Source organism: Apodemus sylvaticus, chromosome 1 (assembly GCF_947179515.1).
Source record: "Apodemus sylvaticus chromosome 1, mApoSyl1.1, whole genome shotgun sequence".
Lineage (NCBI taxonomy): Eukaryota > Metazoa > Chordata > Mammalia > Rodentia > Muridae > Apodemus > Apodemus sylvaticus.
Window position 1 is genome coordinate 83,441,240 of NC_067472.1, and position 24,469 is coordinate 83,465,708.

The 24,469-nt window shown below is 45.4% G+C and overlaps 1 protein-coding gene and 1 long non-coding RNA gene across 4 annotated transcripts in view; one reads left to right on the plus strand and one right to left on the minus strand.

Moving 5' to 3' along the window:
• Prkcb (protein kinase C beta) overlaps positions 1–24,469 on the minus strand; it is a 350,016-nt gene that overhangs the window by 228,049 nt on the left and 97,498 nt on the right. The gene's annotated exons all lie outside the window — the stretch shown is intronic.
• On the plus strand, positions 11,521–23,901 carry LOC127696976 (uncharacterized). Of its 3 annotated transcripts, none has more exons than XR_007980402.1 (3): positions 11,521–11,913; positions 13,488–14,016; positions 23,004–23,901. It is a non-coding gene; the product is annotated as an uncharacterized LOC127696976 (long non-coding RNA). The 3 variants fall into 3 exon arrangements; XR_007980400.1 differs by lacking the exon at positions 23,004–23,901 and adding an exon at positions 15,044–15,375; XR_007980401.1 differs by lacking the exon at positions 23,004–23,901 and adding an exon at positions 15,091–15,375.

Sequence of the window (24,469 nt, forward strand, 5' to 3'; positions counted from 1 at the left end):
TCTGACTCCTAGCTGTAGACACACCTAGGTAGAACACCCTTTGTTTTAGTATTCTGTGTTTTCCTGAGTGCCTTCAGATTAGTGTGTACTGCACACTATGAAAAGGCAAGAGGCTTTCTGATATGCCAACATCTAAAAAAAAAAAATAAACATTAGAGGAACTGATGTGTTTAGCCTGAAAACATTACACTATTGAAATATTACAGAGCAACCTCTGACTGTGCTTTTTGTTTTTTTAATCTCAGGTTGTGTATGCCTGTACTCCTAGCATTTGGGAGGCCAAAGCAGAGCAGAAGAATCAGAAGTTCACTGTTCTCAGCTAGATAATGAGTTCAAGGCCAGCCTTGGGTACAGGATGCCCTGTCTCAAAAACAAACAAACAAACTTATACATACATTTCATATATGTGTATATGTTTATATGTTAATTTTTTAAAAAAGAAATCAAATCTTTACACTTGTTCTCAAAGCTAGTCATTCGCTCACTCATTTATCTACTAGCAACTAGGTGATGTCATAGTTTGCTTTCCTGTTATTGTGATAAACACCATGACCAAAAGCAACTCGGGAAGAAAGGGTTTATGTCATGATACGGGTTATAACACACTGTTGAGGTAGGTCAGGGAAAAAGCTCCAACAGGGAAGGACCTCCAACAGGTCCTTGGAGCAGTAACTTGGAGCGGAAATGTGAAGAAATGCTGCTTCCTGCTTCCTACTTCCTGCTTCCTGCTCCCTACTTCCTGCTTCCTGCTTCCTGCTCCCTGGCTCACATCCCCATTCAGCTGCCTTCCTCCATAGTTCAGGCCCACCCTCCTCTGGCTAGCACTACCCACATGTGCTAGGTTCTCCTACATTAGTTAGCAATCAAGACAATGCCCTGCAGACATGCCCACAGTCCTTCAATTGAAGTTCCTTCTTCCCTGGTCAGTCAAGCTGACAACCTGGAGAGACTGTCACACCCTAAATCCCCATATTGGATATTTACTATGTGCCAGGCATTGCATCCACTACCAGAAAAGGTGACAGAAAAACAAAATGAGGTTTTCACCTAAAACTCTAACCCAAGGTTTCTCATCTGTAGTAGAGAAAAGAAGATACTTTGAAAGGTCATTTGACAAATTAAATGGTTGTTCTGCTTGATTTGTTGTTTGTTGAGACAGGGTCTCCCTATGTATTCCAGGTGACCTTAAACTTTCAATCGCCCTGCCTTGCCCTCCTGAGTTCTGGAGTTTCAGACATGCACCATCATACCTGACTAAAGGTATGTTTGTTGATTGATTGATTGTTGATTGAGACTGGGTTTCATAATATAGCCCTGGAAGGCCTAAACTCACTGTGTAGGCCAAGATGACTACAGAGAGCCACCTGTCCCTGCTTCCTAAGTGCTGGGATTAAAGGCATGTGACACTGCACCTAGTTCCTTATGTTATTTTTAATAAGTACAAAAAAAAATAGTGAGTGGTTACTTAACACTTCCAAATGCAATTCAGTCTTGTAGACGAGACATTTTTTTGCAGAGTTCCTTCAGATGTTTTGTGCTGTACATAGGTTTACGAACTGATCTATGCACTGAATGTGGAAAATGTGTCACCTGCATCACCCTCCCATACCTAAGCAACATAGAACATGGGTGAGCATCCACCGTGTCCCCTCAGGGGGATGCTTCTGTGGCTCTGCACTACTCATTACCTCGGAGTGTGCCATACACATGCCATTAGTCCAGCGTGTGCAGCATGTCTGCAGTATTATAAGGCAAGGTGGAAGAGAGACTAGACAGACGGCTCACTGGTAAGAGCACTTGCTATATGAGCATGAACATCTGAGTTCAGACTCCAGAACCGATATAGATATCATGTGATACATTATAATTCCTGCCTCAGAAGGCAGGGACAGGACTCACAGAATACACTGCCATGTTGGCAAACTCCTGGTTTGTGAGAGACCCTGCCTCAATGAATAAGGTGTGAGAGTGATTGAGAATGACTGCTGGCATCAATCTCAGGTCTCTACATACATATACATGCATGTACATGTGCACCTCCACATACATGGAAATATGCATACATACAGCATATACACACATTCACATGAAAAGTATGGAAAAAACCTAGATGCAGCTGTATGCATGCAGTATAATAATCCCAGTTCTTTTTTTTTGTTTTGTTTTTGTTTTGTTTTTGTTTTGTTTTGTTTTGTTTCCCGAGACAGGGTTTCTCTGTGTAGCCCTGGCTATCCTGGAACTCACTCTGTAGACCAGGCTGGCCTCGAACTCAGAAATCCACCTGCCTCTGCCTCCCAAGTGCTGGGACTAAAGGCGTATGCCACCACCGCCCGGCAATAATCCCAGTTCTGTGGAACATGGAGACAGAATCAGTGGGACCTGCTGGCTGCCACCCTAATGGCAGGTTCAGCAAGAGACCCTGGCTCAAAGAAATAAGGCAGAAATTGATGCGACAGGAGATCTGACATCTTCCTCTGGCCTCTATGCACTCATAGGTGGATGTGTGCTCACACATGCATTCACATACAACACAGAAACACATATGCAGATATGTATGAGTCTGTGTAAAAAAAAAAGCTTTAGAGACTCTCTATATTTAGTGTTTATATGCCACACAATCTCTGTTACAGCTACCTGGTGATTTCCTTCATGTGTCTTACACATTGTCAGCATGTTGGGCTAGCAAGCATATGCAAGACGGCACCATAAAGGCATGATTTGGCTCAATAAAATTTTGTTTCCAAACTCAGTTGGTAACTCTATGAGCCACAGGTTCCTGGTGTCGGCCCCAGATCATGACGGTTCAATGTGGTCCCCGCAATATAAAAGACACCCCATATTAACCTCTGTCATATAATGCAGCTACTGTGACAGAGGAGTGGGATGTGCTTCCTCTTATTTAACTCTAGTTAAAGTGTAAGATGAAGGAGCCATGCTGGCGCATGGTTAGCACATGTTCAGTGTGCATATAGAAAGGATGCCTTGTCTGATCCTCACAAGAGCCTGAGGATCCCTAATAGACTGCAGCAAATTCTACTCCTATCGTTTGTAGGGATGACAGCAGTAATGGGGTGCTGTTCAAGCTAACAGTAGCTGCCAACAATGACCTGTTCCTTGGCCAGCAAGTGGGAGGAACATCATGTAGAGATCAATGATGACTAATTGAGACAAAGTGAGAAAAGAGGGGCCCTCAAGTGGTAACCCCAGGCAGCCTTGGAAGTTCCCTGAAACAAGCCCCTCACTAACCTTAATGAGGCTCCCCAGGAGGTGGCAAGGCTGTCTTGTTAGATCAAACAGGCATACAAGTACAGACCACATGTAACCTGGACACCCCTGGGACATCAGAGAGGAGCACCTGTAGTTGGTCGTTGCTACATTGTGGGTTTTTCTTTCTTCTACCCTTCTCCATTCTTTTTTACACCCTTTTCAACCCTGTAACACTAGATAGGAGAGAAAAAAGGATAGAGGGAAAGGAAAGGGATTCCCTGAATACAATCAGAGGTTGGAAAGGGAGTAATGTTATGACTACTTCCTGCTGACTAGGGGTGCTGAGTTCCTTGGGGCAACCTTGATCTTCATAGTCAGGATATCAAATTCCTTTTTGTCATTGCTTCTTGTTTGCTCATGACAACTTAACAAACTATTACCAACAACAACCAACAACCCTTCAACAACTCACCCTGCCTCTTGAGGCCCTAGCATTTATAAAACCTCTGAAAAGTACCCAGCATTCCAAGTGTCACACAATTGCAGAAACTATCTGCAGCTTGCAAAACCATGCCTCTGCTAGAGCACTAGGCAAATCATAGTCAGTTATTGCAGACAGTCCAAAGCAGCCCCGTATCCCCACAACTCACATTAAAATAAGAACATACTCTTATAATATTTGTGTGTGTTTTTTTAAAGAAACCAAAATACCAAAGTTGTTGCTATAAGCACCTCATCCACAAGAAGGAAAGCACCACGTCCCCTATGAATTTGCCTACTTTTAGTGAAATAAGTGGATGCCTACTTTGGATGTATGATTACAACCTACTCCTGATAAGGGTTCACTGACAGAGGAACTATCACTCTCTACATTATAGAAACATGAAAAAGAGCTGAAGAAGTAAAGAATTTGTCCACATTCTTACAGCTCAGCAAAGACAGGGTCTGGCTTGTGAGACATCATCCCAGATTCACAGATAAGTCTGGACCTATGAAGATTCCCAAATGAAAAAGATATATATGTGCCCCATGCTCAGGGTATGACAGAAAACAGAACAGTTCATGGCAATCTGGATATGTTTCCTGTTGCCTATAGCAAAATATTTAAAACTGAGTACTTTATAAAATAGGAGGATTAATTTGGTTCGTGAATCTGTAGCTGGTGGATTCAAAGAGCAACATCCTGGTAAGTGCATCTGGGCTATATTACAACATGGTAGATAAATTGAAAGGGAACCGGTCACATGAAAAGCTGTGTGGGATGGCTTCCCATAAGGAAAAATCACATTCACAGTGTCTTCCTTGGTGATATGAATGATGACCTAATTACTTCACATGAGGCTTCAGTTCTTAAAATGTCTATCATCTTAATACTGCCATGGGAAGCAGAGTTCCAGCATGTGAACTTCTGGGAGATAAACTACATCCCAGCAATAACATGGAACAGGAAGGGTGGTGGGAATGCAGAGGCGGTCTAGAGGGACACAGGTCAAAAGTCTCTGGCCTTAGCTTGACAGAGGGGAGCCGTCAGAACAGCAGTCCCAGAAGCTGTTTCTTCTGAGACTCCAGTGCTGGTTAATCAAAGAGGACTCCGAAAGATGGGAAAGCACATGCAAAGGCTCTTCCTAGAAATGCAAAGAGGCCCACAGGGCCCGAAAACCATCCCAGAGAAAGAGTTGGAAACCCAGACACTGCTACAGATGTGGCAGTGATGGCAGGAACAGCTGGGCTTGGGGCTCACAGAGTTTCAGGGCTGAGTGAAACTAAACAGAAATGCCTGTCTTTGGGTTGGGGGAACAGAGACTACAACTCAGAAGGGAAGGCAAGATCAGAGATGGGACTTTCAGAGTCCTGCCCAGGCAGGTGGGAACAGTATGTATGACTCACAGGCACACAACTAGAAGGACACACAACTCAGCCCAGAGGCATGACATGCAGGCATCGACTGCTTTTCCATGTTCTATGTGTATCTCTCATGAAAGAGATCATTGACCTTTCCTTTGGAATATTGTAGCTCTTTACTCAGTCTGGTGGGTGTGGTGGCACTGACTCTAACTTGTTCCCAAGTGTGTTGACGTGAGCCACCTGGGCAATGGGCAGCCTCCAACCTCAAGGCCACTGTCATGAGTTTAGGAGTATACTGCTGTGGCTGAACGTACTTTCCAAAACTCATGTTGACTTTCAACTGCCAATTTAACAAGAGTCATGAAGAGGGACCTTTAGAATGTGCTCACAAAGGTACTAACTTGATGGATGAATGAATGAATTAAAATAATTTTCATGGGCGTGGGTTAATTCTAGTAGGAGTGGGTTCTGAGTAGACGAGTAAGCTCTTCTTGATTTCTCTCTATCCAAGAGCACAGTCCTTACCATATACAGCTTTCCACTATGTTATAACACAGCAAGAAGGCCTCAGCCAGATGCCAACACCCAACCCTAAAATCTGTGAGACATTTCTGTTACAGCAGCAGAAAACTGACAGACACATAAATACATACCCACCTCCCACCACACGTACCTAAATAAACCAGTGAGAATGAGACTCAAAACTTCTGTTGAGATGGATAGCAAAGGAGCATCCTCACTCTGGTGGCTCAGACCTGCTGGATGCCACCATCTCCTCTTCAAGGGTGTGCCTGCCCGAGAATCAAGCAACATCGAGGAAAGGAGAGTCATGCTACAGAAAGTCCACCACATGACTGATGCTGTCTTACCTGAAGCCTTTCTCCCCAAGATTACCAAATATACAATCTAAGAGTTCTTCTTTCCTTATACCACTTCGCTGACTAGGCTCTCTGCTGCTTGCTAATGAACTATTAAGATAGTGCGGGAGCCTAAATTTGAATGGTTAAAGAAATAGAGTAGAGGAAGTAAATGAAAATGGAAATGACCCATCTGCTTTGTGAGAGAATCCCATTGGGCAGTGTAGAAACCAAGATGGGTCGGGCAAGAGGTGAAGGAGGAATAGCCATCAATATGGCCATTCATGGGATTCAGTTGTGGCTCGGGACAGTTGTCTTCAGTGGGACATTCCAGATAGATCCTAAGAAATGACTGAAGGAAGAGCAGCCTGTCTGAGTGACAACTGCATGAAATGTCCGTAGGGAGCAGGGAAGTGGGGTGGGGTGAGGCAGAGCCTGTGAAGGAGGCCTCTGGGAGGACTTTGCTGAGCATGTTATCACTTGGGGCGACTCTAGCCGGAAGCATCCAGTCCTCAGAGGGATTTACCATCCAACTCCATCTGTCAAGGCTGAAGCCTGCTCCTAGGAGAGCATTAATTACCCCTGCTTTCATGAGCTCTTCCTACTTCACACTTCCAGTGTGCACAGGCACAGAATGGGTCACAGGCACAGATCAAGTCCTTTGGCAATCTCAGGTAGAGCCATTTAGATGTCAGACCAGAAGCATCAAAAGCAGGAAAAGGGAGGGTGAGGGACAGAAAAAGCCTTCCTGGGACTGCAGTATACTGCTTCTTTTCTCTGTACCTCAGTGTTATGTAAAATGGGAGAAACCTGCTTGGTCTGGCTAGGTTCTTAGTCCAGCACTGGGACTGCTTTCTATACAAAGCTATCAAAAGCAGAACTGGAGAGCAAGTGACAGCTGAGAAGGCAGACCGCTAATCTGAGGCAGCACCAAACCCAGGGAGACTCCGGCTGGATAAATGATAATCGCTAATATTCTATTTAAACAGCAAGCCAGCTTGCGTCTATTTGTGTGCAAAAACCCTCGATTTAGCAAGAAGGCTTTCCTGGGAGGCACTGACTTTCCACCCATGCCTTCGTAAAACATTAGTGTCTCTCCCACTGTTGGAAATGAAACAGCAAAGAAACATTAGAGGTCTTTGGACCTGCCCCAAAATTGCATGAGGAAAGACTCAGAAGACTCAACAACAAGGAACAGAGAGTCAGAAATTGTCCCCATGCTACAGTGTTGATTTCTTAATGGCCAGAATCCTTCCTCGAATTGTCAGGGACTGACTCAAAATCGAAAATGAAAAACTGAGGTCAGTGATCATTACCACAGTATACATCTGACAGAATTCACACATCACATCTGGCATTTCAAAAGAAACGTTCCCTTTATCCTTGACGGGGGGTACGTATCCAAAGGAGGAGGTTTATTTTGTAATTATTTTGAGGAAAACACCTACAGGGAGCCAAGCATTCTGTATCAATTTTACAAATGTTAATTCATTTCATCTTCATAACAACCATGAAGGAGGTACTATTAATAACCCCCTTTTACAAATGAGGAAGCCAGGGCACAGAGATGCTAGGTGAATTTCCCAAGTGCAGGTAGCAGAGCAGGCGAGAGAAGTCAGGCTGGGTCCAAACTACCAGGCTCTGAAGACGTTTAGATACCTGAGAAAAAATGAGTGACCTAGACTTCCCCAGACCTCAGCACTAGATCAAATGCATTTTTGGACACATTGGTAAGGAAGCTCTAACAATAGTAAGAAGGACATGGAAGATGGGGACGAGGGAGAGGGAGGAAGGGAAGAAGGGAAGAAGGGAGGAAGGGAGGGAGGAAGGAACAAAGGAAGGAAGGAAGGAGGGATAGAGGGAGGGAGGGAGGAAGGGAGGAAGGGAGGAAGAAGGAAGGAAGGAAAGGAGGAAGGAAGGGAAGGAAGAAGGAAGGAAGGAAAGGAGGAAGGAAGGGAAGGAAGAAGGATAACTATAGTACATAATTATTAGTCAATAGCTAATATTTTTTCAAGCATTTCCAAAGTGTCAAGCTGTAACAACAATAATAAATGTTACTACTACTAATAATAGAAGTAACCCTTGGGACAGAGCAGGAAGTGACATCATTCTTTTACCACTTCCAGCAAAGCTGACTCTTAGACCTTAGACCTTCAAAAGATGGAGCCTTGAGTTTATGGCAATCTCCGAAGGAACAGAATGGCAGAGCCTTGAGGTGAAGGAGACTGAGACCACAATCCATCACACTGTCCATAGCACCCTGGTGATGACCAGTCCGATGAAGGGAGAAACACCCAGGGGAGTCTGTCTGTCTTTGAGGCTCATTCATGGGTAGGTGGAGAGTAGAGAGAAGTTTGCTAACACTCATCTCCAGGAACAGCAGAGAGACACAGATGTGAGGGAGGAGGGGTGGGGAGGAGCCCCGCCTGGGAGAGGGAGGCCAGCTGAGTAGCAGGGAACCCTGAGAAGAGGCCTGAAGTTCCCACTTTTGAATGTGTATTTTTACCCCTCCCTCGTGGGACACCTGAGGCTTTGGGTGGGTACTCAGCTTTCTCAAAATAAGAAAAGTAAAGAAACAGAAAACATTTCCTTCCCTTTTCTTGACTCTTCCAGAGGTTACACAGGTGGGGTCCGCTCAACACCATTCAGAATATAAATTAAGATCCTAAACCGAAGCTCTGTGTCCTAAAAGCCTCGTTTCTTTATTCACTTCAGCTATTTTTCACGTATTGTACCCTGCTTAATTCTATAAGCGGTTCATGAATAATTTTCATTTTAAGAGATTAAGGGTTTTCTATTTTTAAAAAAAATCAAAAATGTTTAAGGTTTTTTTTTTTTTTCCTCTATGGATTCTGGACTCTCTTCCCTCAAGGTTATAGGAACATGCTCCTAAGAATTCCCTCCAATGTCTTTTCTTACCTTGGCTTTTAAATCTTGACTTTGTCTATAATTATCCCATCTGTAATTTAGTTTTATATGAGATAGGAGTTAGGAATCAAACCCTGTGTCCTGCCACGTGGCTAGCTAATTATGCCAGCGCCATTTACTAAATAAACCCTTCCTCTCCTACTGCTCTAAAATGCCACCTTTTCATACATTAAGATCTCGTGTTTCCCAAGGCCTTTGAGACTTCTTTGGGGACCTAGCCTCTTATGCCACAGCTGGAAGAATTTCGACAATTACTTGAAATGTGTTTCATGGCTTAACAATAGGTATTTTATCTTTGTAAAAGTCATTTCTAAGAGGCACTTTCATGCACTGTTGGTGGGTGCATAAATTGGCACAAACCTTTTGAAAAACAATTTAGTAAAACCTACTCTAGCTGGAAATGTTCATATCCCTTGCCCTCAAAACACTGCTTCTAACAATCACTCAACAGAACTCCTCGCTAAAGAATCCAAGAACATTCACCGATGCATCGAAAAACAGTCAAATGATTCAAATCCCACCCATAAAGTAATGGAAAATGTTATACACATCCTTAAATTCAAGGTGGGTGCAAGATAAGAGGCAAAAGAAGAGATGTAAAGCATACATAGGGACTATGGTTCATTTGATTCTCCAGCGATACATTCTCAAGCTTACACTTGTAAAACTGCACAAGAGAACACACCTAAATGTTGCCTCTACAGTCTGCAAGTCAGGCTTCTATCCCACATCACTCAATGAGCCACCATCAGATTCTCTTACGATAAATAAGCTTTTCTGGAGATAAAAATAATTATGCAAAAGTGGTAATGCAGTGAATAGACTGGGAGCCAAGGCATTTCATGATTCCACTTCATAAATGGAATACCTGTAGCATAGGAGGGCAGTCTAGGGGCAAAGCTCAAACAGAGAGAGAAATTCCTTTCAGCCCCATGCTGGGATGGACCCCAGGGCCACCATGAATGAGAACATGATTCACTTCAGCCAGAAGCAAGCCCTCCTCTTACCCAGTCCCCCACATGCCCTCTCCACCAGACGATCCTTCCTATTCATGGACATTCAGGGCAGAGGTGTCAAGGGGAGTGGGCATCAGGTAATACTGCCAAGGTCTTGCCTTTGCCAGTCCTACTGAGCCAGAGGCAAGCACCAAGGCAGACCCACCACAGTCTGTATCTTATTTGTCTTACCCAACAGTGGAGCACTAGGAACCTGCACCATGTCTACTATTAAGAGTCAGGCACAAGTCCATCTGAGGTAAAGCTCTCCAGAGAATGCATCTCACATCCTGTCTCCTGTGAATCTGAATGCCCAAACCCAGGAAGCCCTGTTGGAGACAGGGTCAGAGTGAGGCCCACAGATATGGAATAATGAATTGAATAACTTGACAATAGTAATGGATAGATATAACTAGACAGGAAAGACTAGAAGTCACAAATATGGCCCAGGGGAGACACCATTGCAGTCCACCAGAACATTCTCAAGCAAGGCTGGCAGATACCATACAACAACCGTCATACTCTGACGTCATAACTGACGGACTCTACTTGCTCATCTTCCTCCAGTGCCTGGCACCTTCCTAAATGACTGGCATCAACTCATTTAACCTTTACGATAATTATGTGTTACAGATGTTTTATTCCCAACCTACAGATGGGGAAACTAAGATACGGAACAATTAAGAAACAATCCAAATGCCACACAGTAAGAAGACCAGCTGGGTTAGACTGAGGTGTTCTGGCTTTAGTGCCCCTGTCATAATGGTGCTCAAAAATCGACAGGTCCCAAGCTCCTTCCTCCTGTCACCTTCCAGGTGGACCTAGTTCTCAATGGAGGCAGCAAGCTTATTCCCTAGGATAAAAGACTGGCCATTGGCATTGATATAATACTGCCTCCTGGGGTAGTGAATAGACCAGGAAGTGCACAGAGTCGGAGAGCTGACTGCCCTTTCTGAAAAGGGGACCTTTCTGTAAAACTAACCAAGGTTCCTTCTATATACAGCTAGCACAGAGACCATGGTCATAAAACTGGACCCCAGTGGCCTTCCGAAGCATTGCACAAATCCCTTAGAAGCAAGGCTTAAACATATTCGCTTAGTCATTTATAGCATTCATCCATTACTGCCTTACTTACCCCCACCCATACACCCTGCAGTACAGACTGTCTTATTCACTACAGTACTGCATCTCTAGCACCCAGTGCTCAACTAATATGTTGAATGAATGAATGAGTGAATGAATTTCACCCCTTACTGTAAGTTCCTTCTCATGATCATCTTCCCTCACCCACCTAAAAGTTCCCCAACACCACAGAAAATGGTAAAGAATTTCAAAAGCTCTAAGGGACACTCGAAAACAATAGCTAAATTAAATGTGATTCCAACCAAATGAGGAGCACTCAACAGATAATTATCAGTTAATTCAGTGAGCCCCTGGAGATGATGTCTGGTGCTTTTCCTCACTGAAACACAGTGGAATCCTCATGCCAAGTGGACAGCTGCTGAGGGCAGCCACTAGGGAAGGACAGCCCCCCAAAAGAGAGCCAGACCATGTACATATTCAGGGGAGGCTGGACTTTGTCTATGGTTTTTAAATGTTGGTCAGTATTAAAATGAATCTGAAGAATGAAAAAAAAAAAAAAAACCCAGCAGGCAGCTGGTTGGTTTTCTCTTGAGTAAAATCTTAGTGGGTGAAACAGCTCGCCCTCAGGAGAGCCCCAGCCACAGGGTTCTGCCAGCTGCTGCTGCGTATCCTCCCACAGGTTGTTCTGTCGCTCTTTGCTTCAGTAAAATAGAGGATAACCGTACCTTGTAGGCCTGGTGTGACAATTGGATGCAATAAAGTTTGCAGGATGCTCAGCTCCGTGCTCTGCACATGGGAAGCGTGCAGAAGAGGCCTCCTAGCTGAGGCTGACTAGACAGCAAGTGTTTCAAGCCCACCCGGCTTCACTGCTCACTCCCAGACCTGCCAATGCAGACAGCACCAGATCCAGACACTCCCCCTGGCTCCCCAGCCAGCTCCCTTCAGCATCCAGAACCGTGGACAGACCATTTCCATGGCAATAACCTGCTCTACAAAAGGTACAGTAAATATTTACTATTTCTTCACACATTGCAGATTATTTGGGTCTAACAATCTAACTGGCACACTCTGCCGCTTTGGAAAAAAAACAACAATGGCGAAGCCAAGCCCCTGGGAACAGAACAGATGTGCCTTCAGCAGCAGGGACACCAGCAAGCTTGTGGGCTGGCAAGAGCATCATGTGACCACAGATAAAGGGCTCTCAGGAAGCTCAGCTCACAAGGGTGCCTCAGTGCTACTGAACCCCCTTCCAGTCACTCCACCCTCTCAGCAGCAAGTGTGATACATGTAGAAGATCTTCAACACTCTCATCTGTCTTCCTTCCTCTCTATTCAGCATCTCACACACGCGCAAACACACACACACGGAGGCACATACAGACATACAGACACCATATACACATGCACTCACACTACACACACACACAAACCACACACATACCACACATACACACACCTCACACACACACACACACACACACACGAGCTAGATTAACAGCAAAGCCGAGTGAGCCTCACAGAGCCTGCCTGGAGAGGAGGAGGCTCTACTGGGATGAGGGAGGCTTCTCTGCCCAGAGCTTTGGAAATGTCATGGAGAGAAGAACTCTGATTCATCGCATAGCTCACATCTCCACAGCAGACCCCATCTCTGCAGGGAAGGCAGGACGTGGCTTTCCATTCACTCCCTCATTCAGGCACAAAGCCTGTGTTTATCAGGAGAAAAACACAATTTTTTAAAAAAAAGCTCATTCAAGCAGAAACTCTCTGCATAACCTTGCATTCGTCCCTGAAGAGAAAGAGAAGAATAAAATAAAGACCCTGCATTGAAGTTTGTCCCACTTCCGCAGAAGAGGAGGAAAACAGACCAACACCAATCGGTGTGATGGTGTAACAGAGGGGAGGAGGACCAGGAAAGAATCCAGAAGCTATCTAGAGACTGCAGTATCTAATTTTTTTTATGTGAAATTTCTGTAAGATAAAATAACTTGGTAGCAAAAAGGAAAAGGAGAGGCCAGGCTAAGGAGATCAGTATCAGGACAGTCGGAAAGTTGTGTCTAGAATCTACATAGTGGCCAGTCAGTAAAGAACAAGACAGACCACAGAGAGATAAACAGAAAATTATTTAAAAAAAAAAAATCCTCAGGGAAAGAAATACAAATAGCCAAGGACCTTAGAGATATGTCCAAGCTCATGAATATCTTGGAAATGCAAATGAGGAAGGAGAGAGTACCCAGCTTGGCAGCTGTGGATGGGATGAGTAGGTGAAGGCCAGGGTGGCCCTGTGGATGTGAGGAATGGATACTCTGTTATTCTTGCTCTCCTGTCTTCTGTGCACCCTGTACCTCAGAGTTATTTAGCAAGCATCTCTAGAACTGAGTCACACGGGGAAGACCTCATCTGCATGTCTGAGCTCCCCAGGATTTTTTTATGGATCCAACACCCTTCCCTATGACTCTTCAGGGGTACTGGGGATGAGTGAAGTAGGTTAATAGTTGTGGGAGCCTGTAGCAAGGCAAGAGAGGGGAACCAGAGTGCACCCCTGATTCCGGTTCTCCATTCTTTTCTCTTCCCAGAGGCAAACAAAAGAAGCTCAAGCACTCCTGTTCCTCACGGGAAGGGCAGGGTTATATGTGATCATCAGCCACGGAGAGGACAGCAGAAGGAGAGAGGCCACGCCAGGGGCAGAGCAAAGAGGCGCTTTTGCTGAGACCTGCAAAGAACCCAGGCCCCTCAAAGGCAGAGCTGTATCCCATGTAGGGGAACTGAGCCCAAAGTGTTCACAGACACTAGGAGGCCCCTTCTATTCTGTTCAACCTTGGTGGCGGAGGAGGGCTGTGGGGGAGACAATGTGTATTTAGGTAAAAGCCAAACACTGAATGGAGACCTGCTATCTGCTGATGTCTCTCTCCACAGGCCTCAGCCTCTGTAACAGAGGCACTCAGAGGTCAAAGTACTTGTGAGCTAGTCAACAGCAGTACTGAGATTTGAACATGAAGTTGTCTGAGTTCAATCCTGCCTCTATGTTTCCCTGTTCTGAACAGTGCTCCTGGGCATCTAGCTGGCCTGGTCCTAGAAAACCAGCTCTCAGAAGGACCAGAAAAGGTGAGGGTGGGGGAATGGGGGGGATGGGGGTGTTGGGGTGAGAAGCAGGAGCTGAGCTGAGGGGTTCAGTGGGCCGGACATCTCAGAACAGAGTCATTGTTATAATCAGGGACAATGTGCTACTTCCGGGCTTAGGGGACTGTGGGTGGGTGTGCCAGCTACATTCTCCACCCACATCTGCTTCCGCTAGCAAGACCAACAAAGGAAAAAGAAACAACTTTATTTCAGAGGGGCTGCTGCTGCTGCTGGCAGACACCAGGAGGAAGCAGGCAGCTGGGGAGGCCACATCCGCCCCTCAGAAAGACTCCCCAGGCATCGTGGGTAGTGGCAATAGAGGGGACAGTGCAGGAAAATGGTCCCTAGGCCCAGATAAGGAAGCACAAGATGCTTCAGGGTCCATCTAACTGAGTGCTGCACTGAAGGTACCTGAATCTTCTGACCCCGCAGATTTAGACGGAGTGTAAGACCTCAGGCAAAGCACTAGGGCTCTCTAGTTTTAGTTTTCTCTTCTACAAAACAGAGTGAAAATAGATTCTTTATTGTTTGTTATAAAGCCACATATGGACTAAGGATTGTGATGAAAATACCACCTTTTAATCAATCCATTCCTACCTATGTTTATGCCCACCCCACCACCCACCACCCACCACCACTTCTCTAGAGCTGTATACAGCCCATGTTCAATGCCCGATACATTTAGCCAATTCAGTAAACAGTAGGTGCTCAAACTTATTTGTAGAATTTAAAAAAAGAAGAAATTAAGACGGGATGAAAAGAAGAAGGAAGAAGGAAGTTGTACACCCCTCTGTAAGATTCCTGCCCGTGAGAAGCTACTGACATTGAGCCGTTAACCAAACTGCATGCCCCTGGTGCTTTGCCCAAAAGTACGAAGCACTTTGCCCTGGTTAATAGGACCAGGCACTGCTGGTCAACTGATTGCCTGGTTTTCTGGCCTGTCTCTAGGCTTAAGCTCAGAGCGCCTTCCCTCCCCCTTGGAGGCCTCAAAGTCAGTTTTCTTTTCTCCTAGGTTTCAATCTCATTGTCTCTCTCCTGCATCCTCTCCTTCCCCTGCAGATTCTAGGAGAGCATCCACGCAAACTTCATCTTGGTCTCACACCTGGCAACCTCTGCACCAAAGCCAAGTGTTCACTGAATTACAGTCAGGGGAGTAGTTGCACTCCCCAGAAAAATGTACATTTCCAGTAAAATCCAACAAGCATGCCTAACTCAGGAATAGATGTAATGAAACTTGTGTAACTGCCAAGTAATCTCCAGGGGCTTTTCCATGCCCGTGGGTCTCTTACTCTGTGTGGTGCATAAGAACACACGCTTTTGATCTTTTAAAATAATTTGAAATTATTGTTTCGTTGTATGTGTGTATATTGAATATTGTTCTGTCTGCCTCTGTGTCTGTGTACCATGTGATGCCTGGCATCCTTTGAGGCCAGGGGAGGGCGTTGGCTCTCCTGAACTGGCTGGGAATCAAGCCTAGAACCTCTACAAGAGTGGCAAGTGCTCTTAACCACTGAGCCATCTCTCCAGCCCCTGTGCTTTTCCCTCTGCGTTTACTGTGGATGACAGTAGCCAAGTTGTGGAGTCAGCTGAGATAACCATAAAACATATGGTACATACACACAATGCGTACATACATATCATACAAATGTATGACATTTTCATGCATGCACATTATTCTTTGCTCATATTCATACACACACACACACACAGAGAGAGAGAGAGAGAGAGAGAGAGAGAGAGAGAGACCACCACCACCACCACCACCACCACCACTTCTCTTCCTTTCCTTTCCCAAATAAAATAGCCCCTCACTAACTTCATGTCATTTTTAAAAATCAAGTCTACAAATGTAATATTTGTCATTCTGGCTCTAGCTTATCTTCATTTCTATTCCCTTACTTGTGTGAATGATTTACTTTCATTCATTTTTACCAGCTGAACCACAATGAATCCCCTTCCTTAAGCTGTGTTAGTCAGGTATTTTCCCACAGCAACCAGAAGAGCAACTGAGCTGGTACCAAAGCAGATACCCCATGTCCTGGCCACCCCTCTGCTCTTTATAGCACAGATGCTGGGATTGGAGCTTTACCCTGCATTCTCCCAGCCCCAGTCCTAACTTTATCCCTCTAGCACTTTTGGAGAGCCCACCAGAAATCTGGAGCCCAGGAATGAAGGCAAGTACCGTCTGGTCTGTATGGGGGATTTACAACAGAACTTCCGACTGTTGCACCGGCAAGTCACTCTGCCTGCTGTCTTCTGCCAGGGGGCTTGGGAAATAGCCCAGGCTTGCCTTGTAAACATGAGGACTCAAGTTTGATCCTCAGAATCCACATTTCAAAAAGCCATATATGTTAGGGTGCACTTGCCATACCTGCTCTGAGGAGACAAAAATCGGAAGAGCCCTGGAGCCAGCTGCCCACTTAATCAATGGGTTCCAGGCCAATGAAAGATCCTGTCTCAAAAAACAAGATCAAGTTTAAAAAGTGGTGCTGGAAGAGATGTCTCAGTGGTTATGAGCACTGACTGCTCTTCTAAAGGATGAGAATTAGATTCCCAGCTCCCACATAGCATCTCATAAACATCTGTAACACCAATGTATCTGAGACTTTCTCTGACCTCCCTAGGCACCACACACGTATGGTGCACACACACACACACACACACACACACATATGCAGGCAAGACACTCATACACATAAAATAAAAATAATTAATTCCCAGATGGTGGTAGTACATGCCTTGAATCTCAGCACTCCATAGGTCCACATTCCACTAGCAGCATGCAAGGAGTTTGACTCCATTTCCCCAATGCTTCTGCCCCTGCCACCAGGTGCTGGGCTTCAGGGAAGACTGTGATAGTGCTCAGTGGGTGGGAAGACACAGTCTAAGATGGGAGAAGCCAAAGCTGGGGTTCCCTGACCCCCAATCACCCAGTCACCAATGGGGAACCACACAGAGAAGTCAGGAATGAAGGACTGGGGGTACCCGGGCCGACGATAAGGCTGGGATCAGGGGCTCCCAAACTCATGGACATCCAGACATCGCTGAATTTCAAGGAGTTGGGAGCCACAGGCTGGGGGTGGGAGGAGCTCCAGCTTAGCTCATCAGTGACTGTCCTTAGCTTGGCAGCAGTTGTCTGGGGCACAGAGGAACCTTCTACAGGAGACGTAAGCTGTGGTTCTTTTATAGGCAAAGGCCTTCTCTGTACTCTGCATGATAGTTATCGATGAAAGAGACAGTCCTTGGTTCCAAATTGTTTATTAGTTGTTCATCGTGGAACATGGATATGTACCAACTTCTCAGGGTAGACCTGAGATCAAATAAATACCTTTTGCAGGAAGGAATGCATGGGAAGGGAAGCTTATTGGCTAAACTTTCAGGGCCTCTAGGTACCTCATTAGCATGGAGAACTCTGTTTTGGGCTCCAGTGATGGATGTGGGAAATGTGACTCATATTCCCAGCCTCCTGCTCTAGTAGGGAGCAGGGAGGCGCCTACCATCTCTCAGGTGTGTCCCTGGTGTACTGGGATCTCAGACCCTGCTCTACTTTACCAAGTTTCCTAGCATGGTTCACTGTCCCACAGCCTCAGGAGGCAGAGGCAGGCAGATCTCTATGTTCCAGGCCAACCTGGCCTAAACAGTGAGTTCCATGACAGCCATGGCTACACAGAGAAATCCTGTCCCAACAAAACAAAAATCAAACAAAATTAACAGCATCCCAAGGACTGACACTAGAGGTTGACCTCTGGTCTCCACATGCATGAACACATACACATGCAAACCTACATAAACATGAACACACACAAGAATTTGAATCTAAAGAAAGGACATTACATGGCGCAAGCTGGAAGCTAATCCACAGAAAGACCAAAATTAAAATAAAAAAGAATGAAGTGGAGAGGAGGCTAAGAAGACCTTAGAGGGTGCAGCAGAAGGCTGCCCCAGGGAAGCAGGCTAGAACAAGCACCATGCTTCCTGAGAGGAGTGCCCTTGGGGCTCCCAGGAGAGGCAGCAGAAAGTTCTAGCAGCAGGACACTAATCTCATCCTCTTGCTACTAGAATGTGATCCCCCAAAGCAGTGGTGGCTCTGGGAACTCACTAGAAATGCAAAAGGCCTTCCTGGCTCCTGCTTAAAACTGCAGAATCAGGATATGCATCATTACCAGACCTGTGGGTTAATCAACTCTTGACAAATGCTGCCCTAACCCATTAATCACTTCTGATATCTAGAACAATTCCAAAAGAAAAAAGTCAGGCTGCTGAGAACCAGCGCTCAGATCTACTGTGTCTACTGTGTGTCAGCAACTGTGGGCCACGTTATGAACTTCAGTTTTTGTGTGAGGTCCTGGGGACTGAACCCAAAACTTTGTGCATGGCCAACCAGAGTTCCACCACTGAACTATATCCCCAGCCTTCTTTACACTTGTAATTTGAAAACAGGCTCACACTATGTTGTCCTGGATAGCTTTGAATTCAGTATGTAGCCCAGGCAAGTCTTGTGTGTGTGTGTTCCTTAAATACATAAATACAACCTTCTCAGTCTATATGTTGCTTGTACATATGTTTTCAGGGCTGACCATTTAATATAACCGATCAGTGAACTCTTCCCTGAGGAAGACTCTCCTGCTCTCAGCATTCCTTGGCTGTCTGTAGTTCTCTGTGTAGGTCTGGGGCCTCCTGGGCTTCCTTGCAGCTTCTGTGATAGTGTGTCTACTGATACAGTCTTTGTTCAGTTCTTGTTGATGCTGCCATGCTGGTGAAGCTTCTTGGGCATGACCCTGATAGGCATGGCTTCTGACATCCGAGGACATTTACTCTGATTCACAGTTTCAGAAGGTTCACCTTGGTGGGGGAAGCACGGCCAAGCACCAGAACCATATGGCAGAGGTGCTAAGAGGCCACCAGACAATCTGGAAATGACAGTTGAGGAGCTACAGAACCTCCATGTTTGAGGGTCCAAGACTACAGATCGAGGTGGAAAGAAAAAAGCATTTTTTCCAGTACTATCTTTAGCTCTTTGGTATAAAAGCAAAACCAATGCCTTTATGCATTGCTGGCCAGAGGTCTGCTTCTACTGTGCAAGGGCTCACACTGTGATCTGTGTCCTATGACATCACTAAACATGCAGTAGAGAAGAGACACAAACAATTGGTTGATAGCCTCCCATCCATCACTGGAAGAGGGATACACCTAGGCTGAGAATTAAAAGCAGCAGTGTTTGTTTCTGTTCCCTAAACAACTTCATGTACACAACACCATTAGTTGAGGTTCTTCTGCAGCAACTCCAATACCCAGGACTTATTTTCCCATATAGAGCAATAGGCTCTGGCAGGTCAACAAATTACCCACTGCCAAATGGAAAATCAGCGGCCAAGGGGGACTAGGATGCCTGTGACTTCTCTACTCATTGTGTCTTTGCTGGGCTGTCCAGTGGCAAAGGTTGAGTTTCACAGGCACTTTTGACTATTAGACTAAGGAGGGTGGAGAAGGTGAGAGAATGATTTCATGCATAGGGTAACTTTTTATTTATGAAATATTGTAAGGAACCACTCAAAAAACATGGGGTGGGCCACCCGTGGGCATAATCGTGAAGGGTAGATTACATCTCCCAATTTACCTTGGTTTCCTTCTCTGTGAAACGGGACCATACACTGTACTCAGAAGAGCTATCTGGTTAAGAAAACTGTTATTGCTGGGATCTGCAATGTCCTTCACTGATGCATTTTCAATGGTTTTTTTTTTTTTTTCTAGCCAGTGAGTATTGTCTAGAGAAGCAGTGGCTGCTTTAGCAGATAGGACCCAACAGACAGAAGCAGGTCACAAGGATTGAAGGTGACATTCAGCCCCACTTCCTGTCTATAGTGATGTCCTCCCACCCTGACCTGCAGATCAGTTGACCTTCCAAACATAAGTGTCTGTCGCTTCTGGTCAGTGACCTCCCAAGAGTCAGGAGGGTTCCCAGCACTTCTGCCCGCCCCAAACAAGTTCCGCCCACCCCAAATAAGTTCCACCTGCCCCAAACAAGTTAAAATCGCAACCAAAACATACTGAACAGCCGAGCGCACAAAAGCTTCCCATCCTTTCCAGAGCACCGCAGGTGTCTGGCCACCTGTCATCCATCACGTCAGAAAAAAAAAAGGGGGGGGTCGGGAGATTTTTGCAGATGAGATAAATGAGCAAAGGAAATTAATAAGTCCCAGAAGTCAGAGGAGAAGGGTCACGTGCTTCGCTTCCGAGTCATCCCCCAGCTACAGCGAATTATCTCCTGACAGAAAGATAACCTTCTCCTCGGCTCACCCACACTCATCACTCACCACGAAAGCCCAAGTCTTGCATACTCTTACTGCTATCATCACGGGGATGCTCCAGGGAGAGGGGTGGGGGTGGGGATGAAGAATAACAGCTCAGGACTTTGGTCTTTGAAGTGAGGGTGTGGCTGTCCCACACTCCTCAGGCCTTGTCTGGTTTACCACGCCTCTATGTCCAGAGCCCTGTCTCTGCACCTTCATTCTGTCGTGCTCCTTGGTCTCCCTCCTGACTTATTCTCCTCAGTAGATTCCTCTCTGCCTTCCTGTCCCTTCCCTTCTGGAGCACATCAGGTAGCTGGCTCTCAGTCTCTCCCCATCTGCCCTTCACTTTATTCTCTCATTGCTTCTCAGCTTGAAATAGCAGGAAGTGAAGAGAAAGACAAATCAGATGCTCCTTAAAATGCCGATAAGAAGTCAGCCAGTTCATGAGAATTCCGTGAACCGGCTTTTGGGGGATTAATCTGGGGCCATGGGAACACAGGGAATACGTGAGTGGACGATGAAGGAAATTTGCCCAACTCCTAGACCTGTCTCAGACTGCCACACTCTGCACCCAGAAGCTGATGGCAGCAGGAAGGGGCCTGGATTCATGAGCATGATCCCTGGAGCCCACCTGCATGGTGAAGTCCTGCCAGAGGGAGCTGTTGGCAAAACAGATCCATCTGAGGGCATCGCGCCCAAAGCTGAGCTTGGGCTCCAGGGCCACGCCAGCCTTGACTTTCCCAGAGCGGGGCCAGGATGCCCTAACACTTGACTTTGATGACTCAAGCATTTGTCATTCCAACTCCCCCTCAGCAGGATGAATAAAAATCTAAAGATTTAACTTTAAAAAAAGTTTAACAAGTTAATTTTCTAAATTTAAAATGTTTCAGAAAGAAACACAACCTACATAAGGATAATTTTAAGCTATATTAAAGCTTGAAGATGACATCATGAAATTCTAATTATATAGACTCTGAGGCAATAGAGTCAAGCAACCTTCCTGGGTACAGGATACATGTTTCACACTGTGTGGACACCATGCTGGTATCACATCTTGCGGGGATCCTGAAAGTCTCCTCAGATAATTTGAAAAAGCAGTCACTTCTGTAAGCCCTTGTTGGGGCTCTTTAGTTTTGGCATTATCTCTAATTTTTTTCATCCTAAGATGGTCTCCAAGAACATCAATCCAAAGTCTAATACAAGTCTGCAAAGCCATTCAGAGAAGTTGGGGATGATCTGGCACTAATGTCTTATGCGTGGTCTTTTCCCCTCTGTATTGTTACAATGCTGTGGGGTAGGAGACAGGAAGAGTGGATTTACCCTAGTAGAAGATCCTAGAACATCACACAGGAAACTAACATACAGGAAATTCACAATAACTCTCAGGTTCAATGTCATTCATGGTATGGATGAGGATGAAGATGCAGAACTGGGGACCAGGAGGAGGAAGCACATCCCAGCTGCGGACAGCACCTGTGCGTTTGTTATTTCATGCAGGTCAACAGCAAGTGAGAAAAGCTTAACTCATTCATTGGTTCAACACTTTTCCCCATGAGCCTGTTTCTAACATGACATCCTTCACATAGAAAGATGCATCGCTGATGTAAGTAAGAGCCATTAATAAACAGAATTTCTATGCATGGCTCACACATTTAAATACATTCACAAGTATAATCTCCCCAACAACATGTTAAGGTAGAGGAGATTGTTTTTCTCATTTAATAGCTAAGGGCATCCTGAAGTGTCAGGAGGGTAGCTAAGTTTCCCCCACAAGGTCAACGGTAGTGTAAGGATTTGAGGACAAGCACTTCTGATGCCTGTAGCCACAATACTTCTCACTCACAATGATCCCTCCTCCTTCCGCAGTCCCTCTCTCCCTGATCATGTCTGCCTCACTGCCTAGTTCTCAAGTTTCCCTGGATGTTTGGAGGGGAGAAGAGAACAAGGGTAAAGGAATGCTCCAAGAAAGAATCACTGTGAGGTGTGTCTTTCTACGAGGCTCAGAAACCGACAGCAGCAGAGCCAGACTAGGGATGCAAGCAAATACGCCTCAGACTCTGGGATCCTTGCCTGGTTTCCACAAAGGGATTTAAGGCTAGGCTTCTTGATGTTTTCAAAGAGAAAGACAGATTAGCCAACCGAGGCAGGCAGCAGAGACTTGAACTTCATTAACTTTTAATGAGCTAGCTGCTGTTGAAATGCTTTCTTTTACAAAGAATAAAGTCATAACAGATACCCCAGCTTCCAGGAAGTCTGATTACCCTCAATATGCTGGCAATACAATGTCATATTAAGAAGTACCTGTCTGGTTGCACAAAATACGACAAACATGGAATTTGAGTCTAACTGGAGTTAATGTTCTTTTCTGGTGCTTCCGTTTTATATTTTATGCATGTTTTTATGAATTACATGTGTGTCCATAATCCATGTGTGCCTGAGAGGCACACCCATGCTAATGCAGACCTATGGAGGCCAGAGGACAATCTCAAGGGTCAGTCTCTACCTTCCAACATGTCTAAGGCGACTCCCAGTGGTGTACACTGAGCTAACTCGTTCACAGGCTTCTGGGAATTTTCCCATTATTGACTCTCATCTATCTCCCGGTAGACAGGCTGGGACTGCAGGCATGGGCTACCACGGACTCCAGTCCTCACTCTGACAGAGCAACTGCTTTATCCACAGAACCATCACCCCAGCCGTTTACTGCCTCTTGGTTGGTCATGAAAGCATCCCTCAAGCCTCAAGCCTCCAAACTCCAGAGTCACATGCCCACAGAAGGAAAGCACCACTGGTGAGCCTCTAACTCCACACAAACACCATTTCCCTGGGACCAAGGTACCCAGGCCTGCAAGACACCCTGGTATGCTGCTCTGATGTTATTTGGAATCTGGCACTGAGTATGACTTTTTTTTAAAAAAACGAAATCACTTCCTGTTCGACACACAGCTACTATTGAAGTTTGCCACACTCCCTGCTGGAGCAGAGGGCTCCAGCCCTCTTCTCTGGCTTCCTGCCAAGCACACAGGGGCGGGAAACAGAGCTGGTGGGCAGAGAGGTGGCAGCTGGAGACCAAAGGGATTATTTTTCCATTATGTCATGCACTCACTAAGGCTGATCTCTAAGAAAGTTATTGATTTGGGTGGATATGTTTTGTTACCAGCCCACTTACCTAATTCTCTCACTAATTCTCTACTCCTATAGCTTCCCCATTGACTCCTCTGGCGTTTCTAAAATAAATAATAACATAATCCGCGCATAATGTTAATTTGGTATTCTTCTTCCAGATGTGTAATTACCATTTGTGACTGCTTCTTCTCTGTCATTGACTGGGAAATCCTCAACGACCACAGTGCTCGGAGCAATCATCTTTCATTTATTCTTAACGTTAACGGGAGTTGCTTCAGTGCCACAGCACTAAGTAGGGCTCTGACTATGGGTGGCCGTGGAGCGGCTCCATCCTGCTGGGAATACGCCTTCTTATTCTTTCTCTGTCCTCACCAATAATGAAAACCGGGGCTTTAACAAGGGAGGTTTGAACATTCACGGAAATGATCATTTTTTCCTTTGTCATATTGATTGCATTTATGAATAGAGTTTTTAACAATAACCAAAATGCATTTCTAGGACAAATATCCCTCAACTCAATGACATTGTTTTGTTGTTGTTGTTGTTTTAATATCCTCGAAGATTCAATTTGACAAGATTTTATCTAGGATTTTTTTCCCTGTGGGTTTGCAAATGAGATTAGATTGTGGCTTTGTATTTTTGTTAGGGTTTTGCAATTTTCCCCATCTTTTGTTGGCTTTTTATGCCTGTGTAATGTTCGATCAAAGGAAGAAGGAACTAAGTTGCCTTCGTTTTCTGTGACACACACCCCATGTGTGAGTGTCTGTCTGTGACTCTGTCTTTTTCTGTGTATGTATGCCTGTCTAAGGGCTCTCTCTCTCTCTCTCTCTCTCTCTCTCTCTCTCTCTCTCTGTGTGTGTGTGTGTGTGTGTGTGTGTGTGTGTGTGTGTCTGCCTAAGTGGTATGTGTATGGTGTGTCTGTACCTGTCTAAGGATAGTATATGTATCAGTCTGTTTCTCTCTGTGTGTCTGTCTGTTTAAAGGTGGAATGTGTGTCAGTTTGTCTGTGTGTGTCTGTGTGC